General features: G+C 46.1%; 1 long non-coding RNA gene and 2 other non-coding genes across 3 annotated transcripts; 2 read left to right on the forward strand and 1 right to left on the reverse strand.

Annotated features, from left to right (window-relative positions):
* The first annotated feature begins 774 nt into the window (after positions 1 to 774).
* trnan-guu (transfer RNA asparagine (anticodon GUU)) lies at positions 775 to 848 on the forward strand. The gene has a single exon. It is a non-coding gene; the product is annotated as a tRNA-Asn (tRNA).
* Positions 849 to 8,675: 7,827 nt separating this feature from the next.
* LOC137318787 (uncharacterized) lies at positions 8,676 to 10,161 on the reverse strand. The gene is made up of 4 exons (XR_010961983.1): positions 10,036 to 10,161; positions 9,807 to 9,879; positions 8,926 to 9,039; positions 8,676 to 8,851 (listed from the first exon to the last, which is right to left on the reverse strand). It is a non-coding gene; the product is annotated as an uncharacterized lncRNA (long non-coding RNA).
* A 7,776-nt stretch (positions 10,162 to 17,937) lies between these two features.
* trnav-aac (transfer RNA valine (anticodon AAC)) lies at positions 17,938 to 18,010 on the forward strand. Its single transcript has one exon. It is a non-coding gene; the product is annotated as a tRNA-Val (tRNA).
* The last annotated feature ends 9,915 nt before the right edge of the window (positions 18,011 to 27,925 follow it).

The raw sequence follows: 27,925 nt of genomic DNA on the forward strand, positions 1-27,925 counted from the left end.
AATGAGTTTTGTTCGCCATTGTATTCGACCGTGAAATCGCTCCCGGCTTTCATCTCACTGAAGTGAAGAGTGTGACCGCGTTACATCTGTCAGAGTGTCAGTGACGAGTTTGGGGTCGGTATGGGTCGTTTACAACTTTTGAAATCTCACCAAGCAGCAGAGAAAAAGAAACTTGGAATCAAATTGTCCCTGTCAGTGATGAATTGAAGTGAATATCGCTCCAAGCAGATCTGGACAACTCGCGGTGCAGCCGCACAGGAGTTCCAAATCCACCTTCTCGCCACTCGGCAATCGCATGAACTGAACTTTACTCTGACCCAGTGTCACCGCGCTGAAATCGAGTATTTCTCGGCCACACTTTTTCTGAACATCATGGTTACTGGTTTAAGAGTGAAAACTGCTGTCCGCTTCACTGTCAGTGCAAGAGACAACTTTGTAAACACCGAGTCGTGTCACAGACCTGCTCGTCGGACCTGCTCATTTCATCTCATCTCATTTTCAGCAAACCTGAATATTACTGGAATAGAGAATGGCGAATCACAGCTCGAGAAATCAATCCTCTCGACCACGAGGGGACTGAGTCTTCCAACATCCAGGTGTTCAATGGCAAAGTGAGTTTAATGTTCAGGAATAATAGAGCACAGATTTTCGGTCGTGCAAACTTCACACACTTTATTTTGGAAAAGTAAACTGATAGCAGAGAGAATTTATTTTGATCGCTGCAACCTGAATTTTTAGTTCGTTGAATCAATAGTTCAACAGCAAACGTGTGTTGTCTCTGTGGCGCAATCGGTTAGCGCGTTCGGCTGTTAACCGAAAGGCTGGTGGTTCGATCCCACCCAGGGACGGTGGGGAAACTTTTATCTTCATGGTCTCGCATTTCCTGGTTCTGATGTTTGTTTTGGCTGCAAAACAAATGCCCGCTTTCGATGGACAGCTGAGTGCGTCCGATCTTCCATCATTTCACCTGTGATTGGCTTCGCCGAAATCTGAATTCTTCTTGACAGACAAGGTCTGACATCGATATTTCTGCAGTGACCGACACCAGACTGTTTCCACAATGAATGTCACTCCCTTTTATTTTGGAAACGCAAAATTGTATTCACATTCCGAACGGTTTCAGTTGATTTGTGAGAGATCATGAAAGGATCCTGCAGCGCTGCCTTGGATAATAACAACAGTTCTAAGCCGCATTTCAGTCGCGGCAACAAATCCTCACATCCGAGTTTCTGCACCCTTAAATCGGAGTATCTGCACTTTTGCAGCAGAGTATCTGCACCCTCACACTGGAGTATCTGCACCGTTGCACCGGAGTATCTGCGCCCTTACAACCATTAACTCATCAACTGTCCCCAATCATCTTTATCAGCGTCAGGAGCCCGAAACAAAACCCAACAGTGAAGAAATTGGCTTTATGATTCTTCACTAATGCACGGACACATTTTTATTAACGGAACTTTGAAGGAGATTTGGGGAAAGTGGCCGCTGATACTCAGAAACTACTGCTTGTTTTTTTTGCTCAGCGGGCTCGTTGGTCGAGGGGTATGATTCTCGCTTCGGGTTTGTTGTTTGAAATATGTGAGAAATCCCGGACAAGCCCTCATTTTTTCCACCCCGACTTTTGATCTTGAGCTGCTGTTCAAACTGGCAGGGTGTTTGGAGGTATCTCAATGATCTCACGTCCTCTGAATGCATTCTACTTGCAATTGCAATTGACCTTGAAACCGCTCTCGGATTTCATCTCACTGAAGCAGAATGTGGCCGCTTTTTATCTGTCAGCGTGGAGGTGACGAGGTTGTGGTTGATAACCGCGGGCACACCTGTCCGGACATTGGTATTCAGAATGTACAAAATGCTGTCTCAAATATTCTGTTGTCATCCAGGGAGCTCTAGTTTTGCATGCCCAACCTTTCCCCGAGTAAGAATGTGTCCAGTCTGCACCCGAACTATCTCCTCACTCAAAGCCTCCCATTGCTCATTTAATGTTTTGCCTGCCAATCTTTGATTCCAATGCACCTGGACCCGATCACTTTTCAACTCGCTGAAATTCGCTCTTCCCAGTTCAGTATTTTCATGCTTGATATTTCCTTGCATTTTCCATAACTATACTAAACCTGCTGCAAATGCTCCCCCACTGAATCATGCTCCACTTGCCCCACTTCTTTCCCCTAAATAAATCCAGCACTGCTTCCTTCCTCGTTGGGCTGAAAACATACAGATTAAGAAAGTTCTCTTGGACACATTTCAGGAATTGCTCGCCCTCTTTGAATTTTGCACTGCTCTTTCCCAGTCTATATTCGGATAAATGAAGTTCCCTTTTATCAATGCTCTAAAATTATTGCATCTTTCTGCAATTTGCTGCCAATTTGCTCCTCCATCTCCTTCCCACTAGTTGGCCCCCTATAGTCTGCATCCAGCAGCGTAATAGCTCCTCAATTGTTCCTTAATTCTAAACAAATAGATTCTGCCTTTGAACCCTTAAGCATGGCGACCCTTTCTACCGCTGTAACAGTATTTTTGATCAATAGTGCCTGGCCCACACCCCCCCCCCCAACTTTTATCCCCTGCCTTTCCTGAATACGTTGTAGCCAGGAATATGTAAGTGGCCACTCCTCCGCTTGTTTGAGCCAGGTCTCCATTGTTGACACTATAACATAATCCCATGTTACCACTTGTGTCTGCAGCTCACCAACCTTATTTACCAAGTATGTTAAACACAACATCAGGGCATAAGGGTAGGACAAGTTCTAATGCCCAATTAAATCTTCTATACACTAATGTCCGTAGCATAAGAAATAAAACAAGGGAATTAGAAGCGTAAATTGAGCTTATAGTGCATGACTTAGTGCTCATCACTGAGACCTGGCTGCAAACTGGGCATGACTGGGAGATAAATATTTCAAGTTATAAGCCGTTTAGAAAGGATAGTGACATTGGCAAAGGCGGTGGAGTAGCGATATTGAGGATGGATACTATTACTGCATGAGAAAGAAGACATATCAGTAAAGGTGAGCACGCAGTAGAAAGGCTTTGCGTGGAAATGAGTAACAGAATAGAATGCAAGACTTTTGTGGGAGTTGTTCATAGACTTCTGGACAGCAGTGAAAAAGTAACAGGATACACAGAAGCGGACAGGATGTTTGGGGTCTGGAACTCACTGTCTGAAAGGGTGGTCGAGGCGGAAAACCTCAAATCATTTAAAAAGTACTTAGATGTGCATTTGAAGTGCCGTAACCTACAGGGCTATGACCAAGTGTTGGAAAGTGCGATTAAGTTGGATAGCTCTTTTTCGGCCGTCATAGACACGATAGGCCGAATGGCTTCCTTCTGTTCTGTAACTTTCTATGATTCTATGTCTGTGAAGGGACTCGTTCAGTCATCACACGTGCTGAGACACCAGCGAGTTCACAAGTGACTGCAGGGGTTGGATTCTGCTGTTAATCCCATCCAGGACTGAACCATATTCATTCTGACATTTGGGGTTTGTTTCTGCTGATGTTAATAACCGCTATAACTGGGCTGGAGTTTAAGATTCTGGATATGTTAAATAAATCAGCTATGTTTTAAACACCTTGTTGTAGATTTTGGTCTTTCCCACCTGAGTGTTTAGCATCACCTGACTGGAGCTCAGAAAGCACAATCTGCGGGGAGGATCGTCCGGTGGGAACAGAACTTCAGCCTGGACACAGTCCTTCACGGCCACAGTGAGAGGGGCAAACGGCACTTTGGTCTTTCCCGTCGCACTTCACTGACAGCAAAGTCACCGTGCGGCGTCCAGTCTAAAAATGACTGTGGTAATTATTCTATCTTTGTTTGACAGTCCTGAGTCTACCATTTAAAGCAGGCGTTAACTGATTTAAAGTGAACCCGCTTAAAAGAAATGGGTTATCAGTTGTGATATCCGTGAAGCCAATGTTCCATTCCTTTGTATGATTGATGTGCCTGATTTCCGACCGCAGGGTAAATGGTGGAATATCAGCACTGCTCAGCCGGCTATGATCACGGTACATTTTCTTGCAAACCAAACACAGATTGAAACCCTGGAACTTTGAGGCGATGAATCCTTAGAGAAAAAATAAATAAGGGTTCGAACCATCAAACTTTCTCGCTAAATGAGAGCACCACCGAAACATACAAAGAGGTCACCTGCTCAACCAGCAATTCACTGAGCGAAACTATGAGATTGCAGCCACCAATATAACAGTTGTCTACTGTCAGTTTACTTCTCCAAAATGACTGGATTTTTACTCCTGCAAGCTTCAACCAACGAGCTGGTCTTCACTCCGGAAACAGCAACTGTGAAGTTCAGAGAAACGTGTTCGATTTCAGCGCGGTGACACAAGACCAGTGTAAAGCTCAGTCAATGAGATCGCCGAGTGGCGAGAGGGTGGATTTGGAATGCCTGAGCGCCTGCACTGCGCACTTTTCAGATCTGCTTGGAGCACCAATCCCTTCAATTCATCACTTACAGGGACAGTTCGATTCTCTGTTTCTTTTCCTTGAGGCTTGGTGAAATTTTAAAAATTGATAGAGACCAATGTTAAAGCGAACCTCGTCAGTGACATGCTCACAGATACAAAGCGGCCAGACTCTGCTTCAGTGAGATGAAAGCCCAGAGCGGTTTCAAGGTCGAATGCAATTGCAAGCAAAGCTCGTTCCATGAAAGTGGAAGTCATTGAGGTGCCTTTAAGGTCCTGATTGTTTGAAATGAACTTCTTCTGAAAGCGTTTGAGATTGAGGTGGAGTGATTTGGGGATTTCTTTTCCCTCTTTGCAAAAGTCTGAACCGCCACTAAAGATAAATAGTCAAGGGCTAAATTGGGGATTCTACGGGATATGGACCTCGAATCGAGAATTATACCCCGACCTCAACGAGCCCAGAAACAAGAACGTGTCCTTATATTAAGATGTTACGCTCACATTCTCTGAGGGGTCTGTCTGCAAAATAAAAGGGCATTTTGAAGAGATATTCTGAGCAGTTCCGTATTGGACCCCGAACAAAGTACAAACACCGCACGATGCTTTTGCTGGTCAAATTCACTAAACATCATAAATTCCACAAAAGCAGCACGGGGAGTTGAATCTGTGACCGGAGTTCTTTAAGCAACTAAGCCACGGAGCCAATTCACGGGCACGCTTCTCACTTCCTCATTAATATCAGTCGACACATTCTGTTGGGGGTTCAGACTGTTTTATCTTTGTCAATTTCATCGAAAATAAAAGCAAGAGTCGATCATTCTGCTCTGCCATTCAAAATGATCGTGGCTGATCGTCTAATTCAGTACCCTGTTCCCGCTTTTTCCCCATATCCCTTGAGCATTAAGAAATATATCTATCTGCTTATTGAATAAGTCTAATGACTTGGCCTCCACTGCCTTCTGTGGTAGTAAATTCCACAGGTTCACCACCCACTGAGTGAATAAATTTCTCCTCATCTCGGTTCTAAATGACATACCCCGTATCCTGAGACTGTGACCCCTGGTTCTGGACTCCCCAGCCACCGGGAACATCCTCCCTGCATCTAGTCTGTCTCGTCCTGTTCGAATTTTATATGTTTCGATGAGATCACCCCTCATTCTTCTAAACTCGAGCGAATATAGGCCTGGTCGACCCAATCTCTCCTCATACGTCAGTCCTGCCATCCTCGGAACAAGTCTGCAAAACCTTCGTTGCACTCCCTCCATGGCAATGACATCTTTCCTCAGATAAGGAGACCAAAACTGCACACAATACTCCAGATGGGGTCTCACCAAGGCCCCGTACAACTGCAGTAAGACGTTCCCTGTTCCTGTACTCAAATCCTCTTGCATTGAACGCCAACATACCATTCGCCTTCCTAACTGCTTGCTGCATCTGAATGCTCGCTTTCAGCGACTGGTGTACAAGGACACCCAGGTCTCGATGCACCTCCCCATTTTCCCAATCTGTCACCATTCAGATAATAAACTGCCTTTCTGTTTTGACAAAAAAAGTAGATAACCTCACATTTATCCACGTTATACTGCATCTGCCATGTTCTTGCCCACTCACCCAACTTGTCGAAATCACATTGGACCCTCTTTGCATCCTCCTCACAGCTCGCATTCCACCCCAGCTTTGCGTCGTCTGCAAACTTGGAAATGTTACATTCCGTTCCGTTCCCTCATCCAAATCATTGACATATATTTTGAATAGCTGGGGTCCCAAGCACTGATCCCTGCCGTTCCCCATTAGTCACTGCCTGCCACCCGGGAAAAGACCAGTTTATTCCGACTCTTTCCAGTCTGTCAACCAATTCTCAATCCAGGCCAGTCTATTCCCCGAATCCCATGTGCTTTAATTTTGCACACGGTCCTCTTCTGTGGGACCATATCAAAGGCCTTCTGAAAATCCATGTATACAACATCCACTGGTTCTCACCTATCTAATCTACTAGTTACATCCTCAAAAAACTCCAGTAGATTTGTTAAGCATGATTTCCCTTTCATAAACCTATGCTGACTTTATCAAATCCCATTAATGCCTTCTAATTGTTCTGTTATCACATCTTTTAAAATAGACTCGAGCATTTTCCCCACTACTGATGAGGCTAACTGGTCTTTAATCCCTGTTTTTTCTCCCCCTCCTTTTTTTTAAAAAAGAAAGTGAGGTTACATTTGCAACCCTCCAATCTGTAGGAATTGTGCCAGAGTATAGAATTTTGGAAGATCATCACCAATGCATGCAATCTTTCCAGGGCCACTTCGTTTGGTACTCTGGGATGTAGATTATCAGGCCCTGGGGATTTGTCAGCCTTTAACTCCATTAATTTCCCAAGCATTTTTTCTTTAAAAGTAATACTAGTTTCCTTCAGTAGAAACTTTGTTCCTCACATTTCTGGAAGGTTGTTTGTGTCCTACTTTGAGAACAGAACCAAAGTATGTTTTTAATTGTCTTCACTAATCTTTTTCTCTTGACATTTAGAGAAACTTTTACAGTCAGTTTTTATGTTCCTGCTTGTTTACTCTCATACTCTAATTTTTCCCTCTTAGTCAATCTCTGTCCTCCTTTGCTGAATTTTAAACTGCTTCCAATCCTCAGGCTTGTTGTTTTTTCGAGCAATTTTATATGTCTCCTCTTTGGATCAATACTATCCCTAATTTCTTTTGTAAGCCACCATTCCTGTTTTATTTTTGTGCCAGACAGGAATCAATAATTGTTGTAATTCCTGCATATGTTCTTTAAATATTAGCCATTGCCTATCCACCGTCATCCCTTTGTGAAGTTCCCCAATCCATCCTAGCCAACTCACACTTTCATAATTTCCTTCATTTAGATCCAGGACCCCAGTTTCGGATTCAACTGCTTCACTCTCCATCTGAAATAAGGAATTCTATCATGTTATGTTCGCTCTTCTCTAAGGGAGCCCGCAAAAGATTGTTAATCAATCCTTTCGCATCGCACAGTACCCAATCTAGGATCGCCTGTTCTCTAGTTGGTTCCTCAAAGTATTGGTCTAGAAATCAATCATGTGCACTCCAGGAATTCCTTCCCCACAGTATTATTGCTAATTTGGTTTGACCAAACTACATGTTAAATTAAGTCAGCGTGATTACAGTTGTACCCTACTTGCATGCGTCTCCTATTTCCTGTTTAATGCCCTCTCCTACATCACTACTGTTTGGGGGGCAATAGACAACCCCCACCGTTTTCTGCCCCTTGGTATTTTAGCTCCACCCATACAGATTCCACATCGTGATTTTCTGAGCCAATATCCTTCCTCACTATTGCGTTGATTTCCTCCTTTACTAACAACGCTACCTCACATCATTTCACTTTTTGCCTGTCCTTCCTAAATATTGACTACCCCTGGATGTTCAGTTCCTATCCTTGGTCACCCTACAGCCATGTCTCCACAATGATAACTTGTTCATACCCATTAATCTCTTTGCTGTTAATTCATCGACCTTATTGCAAATGCTCCACACATTAAGACAATGCCTTCAGACTGGTCTTGAAGATTGCTAGTTATCTAGTATTTTTTTTGCACTATGGCCCTATTTGTTTTTTGCTCTTGTTTTCTCCGCCTGCCACTATTGCTTCCTCCCTTTGTCTTGTTTCTATCCTTGTTTTCCCCTCCTGTCTCCCTGCTCACGTTCCCATCCCCCTGCCATTCCAGTTTAAACCTTCCCCAACAGCACGAGCAAACTCCCCTGCGAGGACATCGGTCCTGGTCCGGCTCCGGTGTAACCCATCCCACTTGTACAGGTCCCACCTTCTGCAGAACGGTCCCAATGTCCCATGAATTTAAATCCCTCCCTCCGACACAATCCCTGCAGCCACACATTCATCTGGTCTATTCTCCTGTTCCGATAGCCCGAGAGACCAGCAGCCAGTGGTCATGCGAGGAGAGCCCAACACTCGCCAGGCTTGGCAAATTGGTCAATCGATGCCGTCAGGGAAGAGTCAATTCCGGCGACATGTGCCCAGGACCAGTGTTAGAGGCAAGTGAACCAGTCATTCCTGACCGACACCATTTTGCTACAAACCCACCACAGCTTTGCCCTGGATCTCAATGCGAATCGTTGGGGGGGGATTGTTTGCTGCAGCCGTGGGATGCTGCAAAAACAATTCTCAAACCAGATACCAAATTATCTCACTGCAAACAGTACAATCCAGCGAGCATTTGAAAGATAACGAGACCAGCAATCGTCTATAACAGGAGTTTATTATCCAACAGACACATCTACAGTTCCATGGAGCTGCACTCGGAGCCCACCCTGCGGCCCTGCTCCATTTTCCACATAGCAACAGTCCCGACCAACAGGGCCACGGAGAGCAGCGCTACCCCAACCGCTAATCCAGGAACACGGGAGGGGAATCAACAGCAGTATCTGTGGGGAGAAGCCAGGGTTAGATGGACACCAGTTACTCCATCACGATAGACAGGTGGAAGCTCCCTGTTTACCTTTCTCATCCTGGTGGATCCGAGCAGCCAATCTCTCCTCACCTTCCAGGAAAAGGATGGGTCCATCAGCGGTCACCAAGGCCCCAGACCGGCTATCGGCGCTTCTTCGCCTCTCTGGGGGCGAAGGAGAACAAGAGACAAGAGTTGATGGTGAATAATTAAATCTTCAGTTGTCTGCAAATCCTGAATCAGATGGCCTCATGCAAAAAACCATCAGGGCCCTGGGTACCGGACAGAGTTTAGAATTCCGGCTATAATTGCATCTGGTTCTCACCAAACCGATTCTCAGAAGGACGCACCAACTGAGCAGAGTTTGCAATTGCTGCCGCTACAATGGCCAGTCTGGTCTCCTGGTGAAGTAGACACTGTTTGATGCATTACTTTGACCCGCAATTGGCCAGGTGTCCGGCCCCGGGACATCCTCAGTTGCACCCTGAATTCCCAGTGTCAGAAAGAGGACAATTAGATGCTCGTTAAACGTTCTCCAATGCCAAGGGTGGACTGTTCCGAACCGGATGCGGAACACACCCGTGCCAACAATGGGAGGATTCTGCTCTTCAGCGGTCGGCAAGTAGGGCAGCTCAGCATCCGGGCAAGTAGCAAGAGCCAAAAATACTTCATTCACCCCAGCTCAAGGATCAGAGCATCCTTCACAATTACTGACCTGGTGCAAGATGCGCTCAGACCCGCTGCCCTATATTGACATTCTAAATGGAAACCTGCACCGAATGCAACTGGGCAAGTTCCCAGAACCGCCAGATTCAGGACACTCCTCCTGTTCCCAGTGTTCGGCCTCTTGCTGAGGGAGCTCCGTGTCCAGATGTCCCACACCCACCCCTCCCCATCAGGAATTAATTTCTGGTCAGATCACAGGTACTTACTGGAGCTGCAGGGAGCAGTGCAGTTCTCTCGGGTGGAAGGGTAGCAAACCTCAGCACTGCAATGGAAATAAACCTGCAAAGGGACAGTGCGGTCCGGTCAGTCACACAGTTACCAGTCAGGAGATTAATGCTTCTAGTCAACCGACCAACAGGGGGCCTACTCACTTATTAAGAGCCAGGGAACACGTGATACCAAGTGACCGGGAAAGAAGCACTGAAGGAAACTCACCTCCCCGGTCAGAGCCCGGCCCAAAACTCGGTCCCAGAAAGCGAACGTGCTGACTACAAAACGATTATGGTGAGTTGGGAACAGCAAATGGGAAGCAGCGGTTACCGGGAGGAGGCGGGTTTTGTAGTTATCACCAGCAAAGGGGCACCTGGAACAGAGAGAGGGGGAGTCACACGGTTACAGGTTTACATCAAACCTATTATACCAGCGTCTGGAACACAATATCAACTTCGAAGGACTATTTCCCCCCGTCATTAACTCGGACTCCAGTAACGATTTCTGTATTAATCCCCGCCGATGTCGCCCCCTCCCCAATCCCCACACTGCCCCAAGCTCCCTCGCTCCCTTACCTGTCCACCAGGAGGTCCCATCGGAGCCCCGAATACGGCTCGGGGGTGGGGGTCGCCCAGCAGTCATTGAGCACCAGCACAAGGGACGGATCGTTCCGGTTCAGAACACGAACCTCCACAAACACGGGGTCCCGGAGCACACTCAGGATCGGGTAGTCACTGGCCACGTACCAGCTCCGGTAGCCACCATGTGGAAAGAGAAAGATGAAGGGCGGGCACTATTTGGAGAGAGCCTAAAGTTGGACACTAGCCATCAGCGAGCACTCGTTACCTCTCGCTATTCTCAGCTCCAGAAGCAGGATCCCGGCCTCAGTGGCAGGCAGTGGTGGAGAAAGGGTGTAAACTCTGGGCTTCACCTGCAGATCAGACTCCTGGCTTCCTTTGTAACTGCACTGGACATGGAGCCTGCAAGAGAACGGACACAGCTGGAGAATTCAGCTCCTCAGCGTCTCTACCCGCTGAATGTGCTCCGATTCTCACCTGAAAGGGCTGTCCCGGGTCACCGATCCCAAAGCTCCATCCAAGATCTCAAACTCACCCAACACATCCGTTTCATACAGAATGTTCACCCCGTCCAGCTACAAGAGAAAAGACCATCAGTCCCGAACTGAGCAATTGATGGGACTCCCAGCCCGCAATACCTACCCGCTGAGTAGCACCACATTCAGTGACTGCGAACTGAAAGAGCACAGTGTCTGCAGAGGCCACGGTCGGATTGCACTCAGCTCCGTCTCCATCATTCAGATGGAGGGTTGTTAGGTTTACAGGAGGCAGCGTCAAATCCTTGGAGATGGCGATCAGGACCCGCCCATCCTTGGTGCAGACTGCAAGAGAGGCAATGAAAGGCGGTTAGTTGCCCCACGGGGAGGGTCAAGGGAACTGTTACCGGGAGGGGGACAAACCCCATCCATATTTCAGTTTCTATCCCGTCCCATTATCTGTCAATGAAGACGAGTGGACCAACCAGAGCTCATCACCACGATGGTTGGATTTAAATTGCTTGTATCTCCGATAGAAATTAAATATCAAATCCAAATAGTCAGTGGCAGCAGGGGCCGGGGCTCATTCACTCTGCCCTTACTCAGTGCGACTCCCAAGTCACCGAACAGTAGAATGATTCGAACTGCAGATGCTGGGTGAAAAGGGCGATTAACTATTGCCCTTTCTGTATCTGATTAACAGCACCCCCAATCCCACCATCAAATCTACTCTGCGGGATTGGAAGCTCAATCCCACCAGCGGTTCCACTCTCCGGACTGGAAAAGTTTGAATCTCCAACTGGCGTTGTAGGACAGGAAGGAAAGAGATTAAACTGTCCAGGGAAACCGCGTGCAGCTTGATGGCGGGTGACCCTGGAAAGTCCTGGCCCAGAATATGGACAGACCAAGAATACACCCACCTGGCAGATTGTCCAGTGAATAGAAACACGGCGGCGCATCCCGGTTCACCGCATCGAAGCAGCAGCCTCTCTGCACACACTCACTAGCTTCAATTCCCGGAAATCCGCAGTCTTTGCGGTTTTTAGGAGACAACCAACATTTATCGGCGGGGAAAAGAAGAGAGGGCGGCTGAGCTGAACAGATTACAACAAATAACAAACCAAGAATCCCCAACCCCTCCATTATAACAAGCGAACTCTCCTAAGTAAGTGATAATGAAAAACCGACTTCCCCTTTTTATAGCAGCGCTGTTCAACCCGCAGTAACGGAATGTCCCAATCAGCCTGAGGCAGAGTCCGTGGCCCACGGGCTCCCGAACATCAACCCGCATTCGCACGGCTCACACGGATGGGCCTGTTTTTAATGGCAGAATAAAGGTGAGACAGAATTACTTGGTACACACGTGACATTAACTCTTCCATTGTTGGTGCTGAATTTGATTTACAACTTGTACCATGTAAATGTCTAACACCAACTGAAATTAATCACAGTAAAATTATGATGTGAACTATATAAAAAAAATAAAGGTGAGACTGGGTCCAACGACACGTTTATTTCTTCATCACAACCAAACTGGAACCAAATCGCATTATTTGGGGTTTTTTTGCTTTTTTAGTCACCTTTATTCTTTAGACCCAACGTCACCTTTAATAGTTTATTAAAAATAGGCCCCATCTCCGTGTGACTGGTGGGAATGCGGGTTTTTTTAATACTAATTAATAAACAGAGTGAAATCAATATGTTGTTGTCCAGATACGGTACGGTAGCAGAGTGGTTATGTTACTGAAATAGTAATCTCACAGTCCTGGCTGAATAATCTCCAAGTCATAAGTTCAAATCCCGCCACGGCAGCTGAGGAATTTAATTTCAATTAATTAAATAAAATTTGGAATTAAAATACTGGTATCAGTCATGGCTTGCCATGAAACTACCGGATTGTCGTGAAAACACATCTGGTTCACGAATATCCTTCAAAGAAGGAAACCTGCCGTCCTGACCCGGTCTGGCCGAAATGTGACTCCAGACCCACAGCAATGTGATTGATTCTTAATTGCCCTCTGAAATGGCCGAGCAAGCAACTCAGCTGTATAAATCTCGCTTTAAAAAAAGTCATAATAAGAATAAAACCGGACGGACCACTCGGCACGGGACACGACAAAGGTCAAAACAAGCCCAGTTGACCCCGCAAAGTCCTCCTCACGAACATCTGGAGACTTGTGCCAAAATTGGGGGAGCTGTCCCACAGACGAGTCAAGCAACAGCCTGACAGAGCCATGCTCACAGAATCATGCTTTTCAGCCAACGTCCCAGACTCTTCCATCACCATCCCTGGTGATGTCCTGTCCCACCGGCAGGACAGATCCGACCAGAGGTGGCGGTACAGTGATATACAGTCAGGAGGGAGTGGCCCTGGGTGGTCATCAACATTGAATCTGGACCCCATGAAAACTCATGGCATAAGGTCAAACATGGGCAAGGAAACCTCCTGCTGATTACCAGCTACCGTCCTCCCTCAGCTGATGATATCAGTCTTCCTCCATGTTGAGCACCACTTGGAGGAAGCACTGAGGATAGCAAGGGCACAGACTGTACTCTGGGTGGGAGACTTCAATGTCCACTACTGACCGAGCTGGTCGAGTCCTGAAGAATATAGCTGCGAGACTGGGCCTGCATTAGGTGTTGAGCGAACCAACACGAGGGATAAACTGACTTGACCTCGTCCTCACCAATCTACCTGCCGCAAATGCATCTGTTCCATGACACCACTGCACAGTCCTCATGGAGACGAAGTCCCGTCTTCGCACTGAGGATACCATCCAACGTGTTGTGTGACACTACCATTGTGCTAAATGGGGAAGATGCAGAACAGATCGAGCAGCTCAAAACTGGGCATCCATGAGTTGCTGTGGGCCATCAGCAGCAGCACAATCTGTTATCTCATGGATCAGCATATCCCTCACTCTACCATTACCAACAAGCCAGTGGATCAACCCTGGTTCAATGAGGAGTGTAGAAGAGCATGCCAGGAGCAACACCAGGCGTCCAAATAATGAGGTGTGAACCTGGTGAAGCTACAACTCAGGACTACATGCATGCTAAACAGCGGAAGCAACATGCTATAGACAGAGCTAAGCGATTCCACAACCAACGGATCAGATCAAAGCTCTGCAATCCTGCCACATCCAGTCGTGAATGGTGGTGGATAATTAAACAAGTCATGGGAGGAGGAGGCCCTGTAAACCTCCCGATCCTCAATGATGGCAGAGCCCAGCACGTGAGTGCAAAAGACAAGGCTGAAGCGGTTGCAACCATCTTCGGCCAGAAGTGCCGTGTTGATGATACATCTGGGCCTCCTTCCGATATCCCCAAAATCACAGAAGCCAATCTTCAGCCAACTCGATTCACTCCACGTGATATCAAGGAACGGCTGGAGTGCACTGGATACAGCAAAGGCGATGGGCCCGGACAACATCCCGGCTGTTGTGCTGAAGTCTTGTGCTCCATAACGAGCCGCCCCTCTCGCCAAGCTGTTCCAGTACAGCTACAAGACTGGCATCTACCCGACAATGTGGAAAATTGCCCAGGTATGTCCTATCCAAAAAAGCAGGACAAATCCAATCCGGCCGATTACCGCCCCATTAGTCTACTCTCGATCATCAGCAAAGTGTTGGAAGGTGTCGTCGACAATGCTATCAAGCGGCACTTACTCACCAATAAACTGCTCACCGATGCTCGTTTGGGTTCCGCCAGGACCACTCAGCTCCAGAACTCATTACAGCCTTGTTCCAAACATGGACAAAAGAGCTGAATTCCAGAGGTGAGGTGAGAGTTACAGACCCTTGATATCAAGGCAGCATTTGACCGAGTGTGGCACCAAGGAACCCTAGTAAAATTGAAGTCAATGGGAATCGGGGGAAAACTCTCGAGTGGCTGGATTTATACCTAGCACAAAGGAAGATGGTAGTGGTTGTTGGAGGCCAATCATCTCACCCCCAAGACATTGTTGCAGGAGTTCCTCAGGGCAGTGCACAAGGTCCAACCACCTTCAGCTGCTTCATCAATGACCTTCCCTCCATCATAAGGTCAGAAATGGTGACGTTCGCTGATGATTGCGCAGTGTTCAGTTCCATTCGCAATCCCTCAAATAATGAAGCAGTCCGAGCCCGCATTCAGCAAGACCTCGACAACATCCAGGCTTAGGCTGATAAGTGCCAAGTAACATTGGCGCCAGACAAGTGCCAGGCAATGACCATCTCCAACAAGCGAGAATCGAACCACCTCCCCTTGACATTAAACGGCATTACCATCGCCGAATCCCCCATCATCAACATCCTGGGTTCACCATTGATCAGAAACTTAACTGGACCATCCATATAAATAGTGCGGCTACAAGAGCAGGTCAGAGGCTGAGTATTCTGCGGCGAGCGACTCACCTCCTGACTCCCAAAGCCTTTCCCCATATACAAGGCACAAGTCAGGAGTGTGATGGAATACTGTCCACTGGCCTGCATGAGTGGAGCTCCAACAACACTCAAGAAGCTCGACACGATCCAGGACAAAGCCGCCCGCTTGATTGGCACCCCATCCACCACCGTAAACATTCACTCCCTTCACCACCGACCCACAGTGGCTGCAGTGTGTACAATCTTTGGGATGCACTGCAGCAATTCGCCAAGGCTTCTTCGACAGCACCTCCCAAACCTACGACCTTTTCCACCAAGAATGACAATGGCAGCAGGCGCATGGGAACAACACCACCTGCACGTTCCCCTCCAAGTCACACACCATGCTCACGTGACGCTGGGTCAAAATCCTAGAACTCCCTGCCGAACAGCACTGTGTGAGAACCTTCAGCACACGGGCTTCAGCGGTTCATGAAGGCGGCTCACCGCCACCTTCTCAAGGCAAATTAGGGATACACAATAAATGCTGGCATTGTCAGCGACGGTCAAATCCCATGAAATCATAGATTTCGGAGAAAGGTTGCAGCACGGAAGGAGGCCATTCGGCTCCATATAACAGCAATCCAGCTCGTCCCACTCCCCCACCGTTTCCCCGAAGCCGTGCAATTCTTTTCCTTTCAAGTAATTATCCAATTCCCTTTTGAAGGCCATGATTGAATCTGCCTCCACCACCCCCTCGGGCAGTGCATTCCAGGTCCTAACCATTCGCTGTGTAAAGAAGTTTTTCCTCATTTCACCTTTGGTTCTTTTGCCAGTCACCTGAAATCTATGTCCTCTGTTTCTTGACTCTTCTGCCAATGAGAACAGTTTCTCTCCATCTATTCTGTCTGGACCCATCATCATTTTGAATACCTTGATTAATTCTCCTCGCAACCGTCTCTGTTCCAAGGAGAACAACGCAACTTCTCCAGTCTATCCAAGTAACTGAAGTCCCTCATCCCTGGAATAATTCCAGTAAATCTCTTCTGCACCCTCTCGAAGGCCTTCACATTTTTCCTAAAGTGCGGTGCACAGAACTGGACACAATACTCCAGTTGTGGCCGAATCAGTGTTTGATAAAGGTTCATCATAACGTCCATGCTTTTTTACTCTATGCCTCTATTTATAAAGCCCAGGATCCCGTATGATTTTTAACGGCTTTCTCAACCTGCTCTGCCACCTTCAAAGATTTGTGCACATAAACCCCCAGAACTCTCTGAACCTGTGCCCCTTTTAGATTTGTGCCCTCTAGTTTATATTGCCTCTCCTCGTTCTTCCTACCGAAATGTATCACTATGCATGTTTCTGCGTTAAATTTCATCTGCCATTTGTCCGCCATGCAGCCAGTCTGTCTATCACCTCTTGAGGTGTATCACTATCCTTCACAGTGTTTACCGCCATTCCAAATTTTGTGTCATCTGCAAATTTTGAAGTTGTGCCCAGTACACCCAAGTCCAAGTCATTAATATATATGAAGAAAAGCAGTGGTCCCATCACTAACCCCTGGGGAACAACACTGTAAACCTCCCTCCAGTCCACAAAACAACCGCTCACCACTACTTTCTGTTTCCTGTCCCTTAGCCAATTCTGTATCCATGTTTCTATTGCCCCCTTTATCCATGGGCCGCAATCTTACTGATAAGCCTACAGTGGGGCACTTTATTAAATGCCTTTTCAAAGTCCATATACACCGTATCAACTGTATTGCCTTCATCTACCCTCTCTGTTATCTCATCAAAATATTCCATCAGGTTAGTTAAACTCGTTTTGCCTTTAACTAATCCGCGCTGGCTTTCCCTAATCAATCCACACTCGTGCAAGTGACTGTTAATTCTGTCCCGGATTATCGTTTCTAAAAGTTTCCCCAACACTGAGGTTACCTGACTGGCCTCTTGTTGCTGGGTTCACCCTTGCACTCTTTCTTGAACAAGGGTGTAACATTTGCAATTCTCCGCTCCTCTGCACCACCGCCGTATCTTTGGATATTTGGATGATTATGGCCAGTACCTCTGCAATTTCCCCTCTTACTTATATCAGCAACCTAAGATGCATCCCATCTGGATCGGGTGACGTATCTCCTAGAAGTGCAGATAGCCTTTCAAGTACCTCTTCTTTATCAATGTTTAGCCCATCTGGTATCTCAACTATATCTTCCTAAACTGAGACTCAGGCAGCATCTTCATCCTTGGTAAAGACATATGCAGAGTATTCATTTAGTGCCAACCCCTCTGCCTCCATGTGCAGATCTCATTTATGGTCCCTCATCAGAGTAGCGCTCTTACTACCCGTTTAATGTTTACATGCCCGTGGAAGTCTTTTGGATTCCCTTTTATGTTGGCCTCCAGTCTATTCTTATACTCTCTCTTTGACCCTCTTATTTCCTCTTTCACATCCCCTCTGAACTTTCTGTATTCTGCCTGGTGAATGAATACATTAAAAAAAAGTTAGGATTTCCGTCAGCCTGAAACAAAAAGTTATTAGTTGATTAATGGCGATTTGAACAACTATTCGTCTTTTTTCAGAGTTTAATGAGTATTGCGAAATTAATACAGTGAACTATTTTGCAGAAGTTAATCCTCTGAACGGGAAAGGGACCCGTCTCCCACACTGAGAGCATTTGCAGACGGCAGCTATCTTCTGAGGGCTTCCTATACGATCCTGTGTAACAGCGTTTCTGTAGTGTAGTGGTTATCACGTTCGCCTAACACGCGAAAAGTCCCCGGTTCAAAACCGGGCAGAAACATTTTGAAAACGTTACCCACTAAAAATCAATAAGTGTGAAAAAAGCAAGAATTCAGTCTGTGGTTAAATGTGAATAAAATACCACACCTCACAGAAACGATATATTTTCCATTTTCTGTATAGTTCAATACAAACTCAAACTCTACACATATACAGACAGTGTTTCACACTCACTCACGTTTCCTGCACTGACGGTGCAGAAAGCCCCTCTCAAAGCTGCACATTGCGAATAATTTAAGCTGATTTGTGAGAGATCATTGAAGGCTCCTGCAGTGCAGCTTCGGTTGATAACCACAGTTATAGACAGCATTGCGGCCGCGGCAACACACATCAGTTTTTCGATGTTTGATGTTCCCCAGCTCCCGGATTGATTGAGGCCACGACAGAAACAACATTAAGCCCCTCTTTCGGCCCCGCTCTCTCCAATCACACGTTGCTGGCGGGAAGCTGGAATTCCCGCTACAGACAGCGCATTACTGCCCATCCCTGGGAAACAAGACACCACCGAAGCTTTGACGACACATCGCAGGCATCATCTGTCCCGGAGCTGTTGCTCCGCAACAAAGGCAGAACTTACCAGCTGTTTCAAAATGTATACCTTGAACATTGGACTCTGATATCACTACCCGCTTCAAAAGTTTGATGCTTAAACGAACGAGCTACCCAGGTTCGCTAGTCGTTAAGTTCCCATCTTAAATATTCATAAGAGGACTCTGAATTATCCCTCGAAGACGTCGAACAGGGGGGAGGGTCCCTGTTATAAAATTCTCAGTCACGTGTTGAGGGGAATCCTTGATTTTATTGAACATGATCGAAGAAACATGGACAGTGAACTCGTGAGATTAAAATCCTTCGTGTTTGTGCCAAATGACTTGTCATTCGTTGGCACCAATTAAAATAACACTTTACCCATTGGCCCAAAAGCTGAACTTGTCCCACACGGGAGCTGGAAAAGGCCTCTCGACCTTTCAGCGTATTAACATCTGTAAGCTGAATAATTTCACCCGTTTCACAGTGACACCAGGCAGCAGATTTCCCTTCCAAATTTTCCCCACACGAAACTCCCAACCGATGAATATCCGCTTAACGAAAAGAATAATCGTATGTTTGGTTCCTTCGATTTAAAGACCTCATCCCGGCCCCTTTGCCATATCAGCTGACGCAGAGATCCCCCTCTCCCTCGAAAACAACGAAACTCGCATCTGCTCAAGCAAGACGGAAGGCCAGAGGAACCCAAGTGCCCACATGGGAACACTAAGAAGTAGATGCGTCATGGAACATACCAGTTGCACTTTGAACTCCGGTCAAAATGCTCGGAGTGAAATGTTGGATTGTTGAAGGTGAGACTGAAACTCACAACCTGAGCACTTCCAGAGCCCATACTGCTTTCATCAGTACCGAAATAACAGTGTTTCTGACAAACAGCTTGATTTTCGGCCTCTCAATGGTCGCTTCGGAATCTTAATCAAAGAGAAGCCGTCAATCAAGAGGCGCTTCGTCAAATATCCGCAATGATCTTTAAAAGCCGTGGAATCTGAACAAAACTCCAAAAGATAAGAACTTTTATTTATATTATTATTAACTGAAGGACATTTTTGCATGGTACTTCATGGAGGATTGAGGCAAAGTGGGATCTGAGACTCAGAAACTCTCTCTGGGCTGTCCGTGACTGAAGAGATGGAAGTTATTTCATTTGAAAACGGAGGCACGGAACTTTCTCGTGGAGAAGTGAGACAGAAGATTGCAGTTGGTTAGTGGCAGTTGCCGGGGAGATCTAGAGGAGAGGGAGAAAAGTCAAAGTCACAGCTGCGACTGCTCAAGTGCTCTGCTTAGCTGTAATATTAAAAAGTAATGTACAGTACAGGGCAGTGCCCTAGGCCCAACCATCTTCAGCTGCTTCATCAATGACCTTCCCTCCATCATAAAGTCAGAAATGGGGATGTTCGCTGATGATTGCACGGTGTTCAGTTCCATTCGCAACCACTCAGATAAAGAAGCAGTCCGTGCCCGCATGCAGCAAGACCTGGACAACATCCAGGCTTGGGCTGATGAGTGCCAAGTAACATTCGCGCCAGAAAAGTGCCAGGCAATGGCTGTCTCCAACAAGAAAGAGTCTCACCATGTCCACTTGACATTCAACGGCATTACCATCGCCGAATCCCCAACCATCAACATCCTTGGGGTCACATTGACCAGAAACGACACTGGACCAGCCACATAAATACAGTGGCTGCAAGAGCAGGTCAGACGCTGGATATTCTCCTGACTCCCCAAAACATTTCCACCATCTACAAGGCACTAGTGAGGAGTGTGATGGAATATTCTCTACTTGCCTGGATGAGTGCAGCTCCAACAACACTCAAGAAGCTCGACAACACCCAGAACAAAGCAGCCCGCTTGATTGGCACCCCATCCACCACCCTAAACATTCACTCCCTTCACCACCGGCGCACAGTGGTTGCAGTGTGTACCATCCATAGGATGCACTGCAGCAACTCGCCAAGGCTTCTTCGACAGCACCTCCCAAACCCACGATCTCTACCAGCTAGCAGGACAAGGACAGCAGGCAGATGGGAACAATACGGGATTGGGGGTAATATTCTGGCATGGGTGGAGGATTGGTTATCGAACAGGAAGCAGAGAGTTGGGATAAATGGTTCATTTTCGGACTGGCAACCAGTAACCAGTGGTGTTCCACAGGGGTCGGTGCTGGGTCCCCAACTCTTTACAATCTATATTAACGATTTGGAGGAGGGGACCGAGTGCAACATATCAAAATTTGCAGATGATACAAAGATGGGAGGGAAAGTAGAGAGTGAGGAGGACATAAAAAACCTGCAAGGGGATATAGACAGGCTGGGTGAGTGGGCGGAGATTTGGCAGATGCAATATAATATTGGAAAATGTGAGGTTATGCACTTTGGCAGGAAAAATCAGAGAGCAAGTTATTTTCTTAATGGCGAGAGACTGGAAAGTACTGCAGTACAAAGGGATCTGGGGGTCCTAGTGCAAGAAAATCAAAAAGTTGGTATGCAGGTGCAGCAGGTGATCAAGAAAGCCAACGGAATGTTGGCTTTTATTGCTAGGGGGATAGAATATAAAAACAAGGAGGTATTGCTGCAGTTATATAAGGTATTGGTGAGACCGCACCTGGAATACTGCATACAGTTTTGGTCTCCATACTTAAGAAAAGACATACTTGCTCTCGAGGCAGTACAAAGAAGGTTCACTCGGTTAATCCCGGGGATGAGGGGGCGGACATATGAGGAGAGGTTGAGTAGATTGGGACTCTACTCATTGGAGTTCAGAAGAATGAGAGGCGATCTTATTGAAACATATAAGATTGTGAAGGGTCTTGATCGGGTGGATGCAGTAAGGATGTTCCCAAAGATGGGTGAAACTAGAACTAGGGGGCATAATCTTAGAATAAGGGGCTGCTCTTTCAAAACTGAGATGAGGAGAAACTTCTTCACTCAGAGGGTGGTAGGACTGTGGAATTTGCTGCCCCAGGAAGCTGTGAAAGCTACATCATTAGATAAATTTAAAACAGAAATAGACAGTTTCCTAGAAGTAAAGGGAATTAGGGGTTATGGGGAGCAGGCAGGAAATTGGACATGAAGCTGAGTTCGGATCGGTCAATGCCCTGTGGGTGGCGGAGAGGGCCCAGGGGCTATGTGGCCGGGTCCTGCTCCGACTTCTTGTGTTCTTTAGATTTGTGGTTGGGATCAGATCAGCCATGATCTTATTGAATGGCGGAGCAGGCTCGAGGGGCCGATTGGCCTACTCCTGCTCCAATTTCTTATGTTCTTATGTAATACCACCTGCACGTTCACCTCCAAGTCGTTGGTTCAAAATCCTGGAACTCACGACCGAACAGCAGTGTGGGAGAACCTTCACCACACGGACTGCATCTGTTCGAGAAGGCGGCTCACCACCATCTTTTCAAGGGCAATTAGTGATAGGCAATAAATGCCAGCCTCGCCAGCGACGCCCACATCCCATGAACGAATAAAAAAACCCTCAACCAAAGAAACAGACCTTTTGGATGGGTTCACTAATTGGGAATCGGATTTAACTGCTGTGTTTGGGCACACGGTTCCACACTGCTGAACTCCCAGCCCCTTCCATCAGCACTCGCTTTCTTTCACACACCGACTGGATTTCAACATGTTGCTGTTCCATCTGAAATTCATCAACGGTCTCTCTGCCAAAATATCGAGTGAATCCTAATGCTTGGTATCCTGGCAATTCCCCACGCTCACCATTAGTCTTTGGTCCTTCCAGCATGCTGCATGCAGTGAAAAAATCTGTTCTTCCACCGAAGTTTTCTGCTGACTGGATATTTTCAACATTCTCGATTTGGGTGCATGGGCAGGTCATATTGTATGGTCAGACTTTCTTGTCCTCAGAATCCAGGGCTTTGCATTCAAAAAAAGAAAATAAAAGCGCTTTTATTCTGACTCAGCTCAGACGAAAGGTCATCGACCTGAAACATTAACTCTACTTCTATATCTAAAGATTCTGTCTGAAATGCTGACGATTTCCAGCATCGACTGTTATTATTTCAGATTGGCAACATAGCCAGTATTTTCATTTTGAATAAAAGGGCTTTCCAGTTTCTGCTTATGTGACGCGGTGGCCGAGCGGTTAAGTCAATCGATTGTTAATGTATTTTGCTCTGCACGCGTGGGTTCGAATCCCATCCTCGTCGGTATTGTGTTGAAGTCTTGTTCCTCTCATTCACTCCATCCAGAAGGTGTGGCTGTTCGTCCCAAGCTTCTCGAAACGGCAGACGGAGCTTTTTGCGTTGTTTGCTGCAATCAGCAACAGTTCCTTCCACGAAGGTGTTGAGATTGTGAGATCGCGACGTATCAAACGTACAGCGGTGTCCTGGTAAAAAGAGTCGATCTTATGGTCAACGTCAGAGAAACTAATCGACCATAATTGTGATTTATATCCTGGATCATTCCGTGTCTGTGTCTGTTCAAAAGGGATGTGCTGCAAGTCCCGGATCATTCCGTGTCTGTGTCTGTTTAAAAGGGATGTGCTGTAAGTCCCGGATCATTCCGTGTCTGTGTCTGTTGAAAAGGGATGTGCTGTAAGTCCCGGATCATTCCGTGTCTGTGTCTGTTTAAAAGGGATGCGCTGTAAGTCCCGGATCATTCCGTGTCTGTGTCTGTTTAAAAGGATTTGCGGTAAGTCCTGGATCATTCCGTGTCTGTGTCTGTTTAAAAGGGATGTGCTGTAAGTCCTGTATCATTCCGTGTCTGTGTCTGTTTAAAAGGGATGTGCTGTCAGTCCTGTATCATTCCGTGTCTGTGTCTGTTTAAAACTGATGTGCCGTAAATCCCAGATTATTCCGTGTCTCTGTCTGTTGAAAAGGGATGTGCCGTAAGGCCCAGATTATTCCTTTTCTGTGTCTGTTTAAAAAGCTGTGCTGTAAGTCCCGGATCATTCCGTGTGCATTTCACCCGATTTTCTTGATACCTTTTTTCCTTCCGAACTGAAATGACGTTTCTCTCTCTCGAGGAGAAGGTTCACCGCCTGCATCGGGCAACTGGTAGGAAAAATAACAAAAACTGATGAGACCAAGTTCATTCTGCTGGGCTTCCATTCCAACCTCCGCACTCTATCCCCCATTCATCGCCCCCTCCCCCAGATATTATAAGCTGCGATATTCATAAGGGAATGGCGAAGCCGAATATCACGATTATAATTTTCTTGTTTCGTCAACACTGAATAGCATCAATTGTAATGATTCAGAAGGTAATCATGGAATCCTACAGCACAGAAGGAGGCCATTCGGCCGTCGTACCTGTGCTGGCTCTTTCGAAGACCTTTCCATTTCGACCCACACCCCAGATTTTTCCCCATAACCCTGCAAATTCGTCCTCTTCAATATGTCCAATTGCCGTTTGAATGATCCTATGGAATCTGCTTCCACCATCCTTTCAGGAAGTGCGTTCCTGATCTTAACAAACCCTCAGTGTGAAACAATTCTCCTCAATTCCCCTCTAGTTCTTTTCCCAATTATTTTAAATCTATGACCTCTGGTTACCGACCCACTTCCCAGAGGAAACAGTTACTCCCTACTTGCTCTTTCAAAACCCCTCATTATTTTGAATATCTCTATTAGGTCTCCAGTTAACCATCTCTGCTGCAAGGAGAATAATCCCAGCTTCTCCAATCTCTCCATGTAACTGAAGTCCCTCATCACTGGTATCATCCAGGTCAACCTGCTCTGAATCCTCTTCAATGCCTTTTCATCCTTAAGTGTGGTGTCCAGAACTGTACATATCGTCCAGCTGAGGCCTAACCACTGATTTGTAAGGATTAGTATGACTTCCTTTTTTTTGTATTCAATGCCCCTATTTACAAAGCAAAGTATCCCTTATGCTTTCTAAACCGCCTTAACAACTTGCCGTGTTTTGTGAATATCCACCTCCAGGTTCCTCTGCTCTTGCATAAATTGTTCCATTTAGATTATACTAACTCTCCATGTTCTTCTTCCAAAAGTGCATCACTTCACACCGATCTGCATTAAATCTGACACGTGACTGCCCATTTCACCATTCTGTCCATGTCCTCCTGAAATCTGCTACTATCTTCCTCACTATTTACAACTTTTTCAACTTTTGCAATATCCGCAAACTTCGAAATTGTACTCCCTATTCCCACATCCAAGTCATTTATATATAACAAGAAAAGCAATAGTCCTGGTACCGACCCCTGGGGGATCCCACTGCATGTTTCCCTCCAGTCAGAAAAACATCCGTTCACCACTACTCTCTGCCTCCTATCCCTTAGCCAATTACGTGCCCGCATTACCACTGGTCCTTTAACCCCACGTGCTTCTAGTTTTCGAATAAATCTGTTACGTATTAATTTCTAAAATGTGACCTGAGAATAGCTGTAACCCCGTTATCTTATTCTTAAGCAATGAGAATACAGATATTAAGGCCGAGTGATAGATCAGGTGCATTCCCATTACCCGGAGGTGACGGGACCTGAGGAGGGGAAGGCCCATCTGGGCCTTCAGATGTTCCGTCTCCGTTTTCCGAAAACGGAGACGGAACATCGCAAAGATCATCCCGTCGAAATACAACATTTGACTGAAGATCCGACAGCCATGTTCCATCCGGACCTAGCCGTTCAAGGAAGCCTGATAAGTCCATCAGGGGAAAACACATGGAGAGAGAAGAAATGCAGACAGAGGTAGAGAGAAGCACGCAAAGAAAATAATAGCATAAATCTCCACATTCGATGATTAAGCTGAATTTAAGGTGCAGCTTAAATTAAACCCCATATCGTGAAATCTTATAGGTAAACATTTGGCTGGATTATCTCTTTATCACTGAGAGAAGTACTGCCTGGTAATTACAGCTCATATTTATTTGAGCATTTCGCACTATGAGTGTGAGTTGGTTTTGAACGCCCAGTGAATTTCAAAGTCCATGCCTTGCATAATTCGCTCGTTAACCCACAGGTACCGCGCGGCTGTGAAACAGGCTGCCCAGGAGCTTTGCAGACTGTATATTCAAGACATATGTCCAACGCTACACGTGCAACCTGCAGCTGTGTGTACATTAGCGGTTCAGTGGTGGAACCCTCGTCTGCCGGTGGGAAACCAGGGGTTTGGTTCCAGGCCAATGCAGCATCCTTTACCTTTTCATTCTGAACACATGAGATCGCCTGAATTGTGATAAATTCACGTGCCGGCTTCAATCTGTAAAACTTCCTGAAAGATTATCTTCATTTCGTCTACGTGTGTTACGTGGACAAACCCTCTGCATTCTGTCCTCTGGTGCTCAAACATGCTCTGCTGGAGATAAGTCAAACCTGCCTTCTGCACCGCTGAAAAGATGTGAGAAACCAATTGGTGACTTTGGATTAAAAATGGGGACACAACGGGGCTCATCCGGTTTGAACCAATGAAACTCCCTGAGCAAAAATCAGACCCAAATGCAACGGAGACGTTCAGCGAGGGTAAAATTCCACTCCCATATACCCGATCCGCCATCCTTTCAGAACGCTCTGTCCATCCAATCTCGCTTCTTGTACCATGTACGATGCAGAGCAATATCAGGTTCTGCACCAATTATTTCAAATCAAGAATATTAGTCTCTCTTTATCAAATTTGTTTTGAATGTACGACTTGTAATATCAAGTAACACTTTACAGAATTAACTGCGCTGAAACGACATTGTCGTCTGTCTCGGTGTCGTCACAAGATGCACTCGAACACAAGTAAACTTTACTCAAATTGCTGCTTTCATTCACTATGAGAGCGAAGAGACGTAAGTGGACATTTGCAGGATCGTTTAGCATTCTGCACCAATGAGCAACTTGGGAACTGGAGTCGGCCATTTTGCCCCTCGAGAGTGTTCTGCAATTGAATGAGATTATGGCTGATCTGTGACCAACATCCATATCACCGACTGAGCATCAGAAACCTTAATTCCTCTGGTTCACAAAAACCTATCAATCTCAGGTTTAAAATTAACAATTAAGCTTGCATCAACTGCTGTTTGCGAAAGAGTTCCAAACTTCTACCTCCCTTTGCGTGTGGAAGTGTTTCCCAACTTCACTCCTGAAATTGCTGACTCGAATGTTTATGCGATGTCTCCTCGTCCCAGGCACCCAACGAGCAGAAATAGTTTCTCTCCATCTACCCCAACAATTCCCCTTAATATCTTGAAAACTTCGATGAAATCAGCCCTTAACCTACCAAATTCCAGGGTATACAAACCTCGTTTGTGTAATCTCTCGTCGGAATTTAACCCTTGGAGTCCAGTTATCATTGTAGTAAATCTACACTGCACTCCCTCCACAGCCAATTTATCCTTCCGCAGGTGCGGTGCCCAGAACTGAACACAGTACTACAAGTGTGGTCTAACCAGATATTTGAATAGCTGTAGCATAATGTCTATTCTCTAGTATTCTATTCCTCTAAATATAAAGGCCAGCATTACATTAAACTTTTTGATTATTTTCTGCACCTGTCCATGACATTCTAATGACTATGTAGCTGGACCGCTAAGTCCCTTTGGACCTCCACAGCGTCGAGCATTTCATCATTTAGAAAGTATTCTGAAATATCCTATTTAGGTCCAAAGTGGATGATCTCACACTGGACGAAATTGAAATCCATTTGTCACAGTTTTGCCCATTCATTTATTATGTTAATGCCTCTCTGTAATATTGTTCATCCATCTGCACTGCCGACAATGTTGCCCATCTTGGTGTTATCGGCTAATTTGGATATGTGGCGTTCTATCCTGTCATCTAATATCAATGAGGCCGCCTGAAGGTAAATTCACATCGAGCTTCAATCTCCTCATCAGTTTGAGACATTTATTTACTTCACATGTGTTTCGCCTTGGAAAGCTCCGCACTCTCGCCTCTGGATCTTAAAAATGCTTTATATATAATTCAATTCGACCAACAGCAACACTGAAAAGGTATCAGAAGCCAATTGGTGACTTTTCACAAAAAGCCTTCTCGTTGTCAGGATCGTCGTGGATTCGAACCCGGGACCATTCGTATCATTAATCAATAAAATCCCCCAAGTGAGAATCATACCCCGAGAAAAACAAACCACTGGCTGGAGTGCAGCCAGTATAAATGTACGCTGCCTCCCACAGTCGATCAGCCATCTTTCAGACCGTTTCTGTCCATCCCATCTCGTTTTCTATTCTGGTGTACAGCAATATCAACTTGTGCACTAACTATTTTCAGTCACTAATATTAGTCTCCCTTTACCAAATGGTTTTGACTGTACGACCTGTATTATCAAGTAAGACGTTTCAGATTTAGTTGCTCTGAAACTACCTTGCTTGGGAGGATACTGAGAGGTGTAGATCAACACAGGGACGTTTGAAGTGCATGTCCACAGATCGCTGAAGGTAGATGGACA

Source organism: Heptranchias perlo, unplaced genomic scaffold (genome assembly GCF_035084215.1).
Source record: "Heptranchias perlo isolate sHepPer1 unplaced genomic scaffold, sHepPer1.hap1 HAP1_SCAFFOLD_73, whole genome shotgun sequence".
NCBI classification, from domain to species: domain Eukaryota; kingdom Metazoa; phylum Chordata; class Chondrichthyes; order Hexanchiformes; family Hexanchidae; genus Heptranchias; species Heptranchias perlo.